The sequence below is a fragment of the Pteropus vampyrus genome, unplaced genomic scaffold, assembly GCF_000151845.1.
Source record: "Pteropus vampyrus isolate Shadow unplaced genomic scaffold, Pvam_2.0 Scaffold358, whole genome shotgun sequence".
NCBI lineage: Eukaryota > Metazoa > Chordata > Mammalia > Chiroptera > Pteropodidae > Pteropus > Pteropus vampyrus.
The window spans coordinates 1,840,932-1,842,714 of record NW_011889139.1 but is presented as its reverse complement, the minus strand read 5'-3'; the positions used below and the strand labels follow the sequence as shown (position 1 = coordinate 1,842,714).

General features: G+C 50.8%; 1 pseudogene; it reads right to left on the bottom strand.

Moving 5' to 3' along the window:
* Nucleotides 1-1,559: 1,559 nt before the first annotated feature.
* On the bottom strand, nucleotides 1,560-1,675 carry LOC111731279 (annotated as a pseudogene).
* Between the last annotated feature and the right edge of the window lie 108 nt (nucleotides 1,676-1,783).

Genomic DNA, 1,783 nt, shown 5'->3' with positions numbered 1-1,783 from the left:
CCTTAAAGAAGAAGTAGGGGTTGTTCCAGAGAAAGAGAGAGAGACTCTGAAGGGAGTAGAGCTTTTGACAGAAGAGAAACCCTGAATGGGAACAAAAAGAGATGGAATTCTTTTCTGGACCTTGGATCAGGAAGTGGGATGGGGCCCACCTGGGAAGTGTTCTCCAAATGTAGGCAGTAAGAAGATCTAATTGCAGAGGGCAAGGGGAGGTTGGAGGGAGTGAGAGAGAAGGCACCTGGCCACAGCCGTAGCTATAAAGGAGGAAGCAGAGTAGGGAGAGAATGTCCACACCTTACCCTGAAAGGAGAACTGGTTTACTTAGGTGCTTAGTTGGCCAAGACCACACCTGATTCCCAGATCCTCTGAGGGGCCAGGACAGCAGGGATTGGGGAGGAGTTGAGAAGAGGGGCCCTTCTGGCTTCTAGTTCCCCAGACAAGAAGCTTCGGCTGATATGATTGCTTCAGAAATCCAGGAGAGAAAGTCTATGGCCTTTGCTCATGAGCCATCATGGGTGGCAGGGGCGATGTCAGAAGTAATGACAGTGGGGTGGGGGTGAGACCAGAGAGGGAAGGAGAAGGAAAGAGAATCAGGTGCTAGAGATTGGGTACTTGATCCAGAGAAACAGGAAATTAGGGGGAAGGGTGGGAAATGGGGAGGGAGGACAGCAGGGGCAAGGTGGGTACAGAAAGGCAGGCGGCAGGGAGAGCCTCCCAGGAAGGTTCCAAGGAGGTTTGATTATGTATGGCAAGTGCTGAGAGAGGAGAAAGAGCAGGGAGGAAGGGAGGAGGGAGGACAGGAGGCAGAGAAGGAGATGAAGATGTTCTTTCATCTTCTTCCTGGAGAGAAGGGGCCAGGCGGTGATAGGGAGAATGACGGAAAGTCTCATTGGAGCTGTTGGTTTGAAAGAATTTGTCTTTGGAACAAGCTTTTTATCAGTCAGCCTTAAAGATCAGGATTCCTCGGAGGCCGCTCCATCTTCCCCTCTCTCTGTTTCCCTCTGTCTTACCCTCGTTTCCCTGTTCCCTCTGTCTCCCTCCTCTTTTTTGGCCCTGCGTCTGTCTCTGTCTGTGCTTTTTTAAGTTCCTGGGACTCCCTTGCCATCTTTCTCTGCCCTGCCTCACTGCTCACTGACAATGGGCCAGGCCCTCCTCAGAACCTCAAGGGATCCATGGGACCAAGAGTGGCAGAGCCTCCTGTCCACGCTCCATGTCTTCTTTGGCCGGATCAGGGAAGCTCTCTGGACCTCTGTTTCCCCCTCTATAAATTGATAAGATCAGATGCCATGACCCTTAAGACTGAAGAGGTAGGTCCCAGAGAGGAGATGCCTTAGAGCTGGTGGACCTTTACCTTCCTTTGTTAAATGAGGTCCCAAGAGGGAGGTGCCCTGCCCCGAGTTCTACAATCCTGTGCTGGCTGATACCCTTGTCCAGGGAAGGGGCAAAGGAGAGGTCTGTGCCTCAGCACCATCTCCGATGGTTGAGTGTCAGGGCCGCATTAAAACCTTTAGATGCTCCTCCCCAAATATAATTTATTTTATTTTGTTATTTAGTATTATTTATGCCTATAGCATCTGGTCTTCCTAGGTGGTCTCCCATCCAAGTACTAACCAGGCCCGATCCTGCTTAGCTTCCGAGATTAGACATCGGGCTTGTTCAAGGTGGCATGGCTGTAGACCATGGACTGTGGTTCCACTGAGGTACAAACTCAGGACCTTCTGCGTGTAAAGCAGATGTGCTAACCACTACACTATGCAACCACGCCCCCAAATATAATTTAAAAACC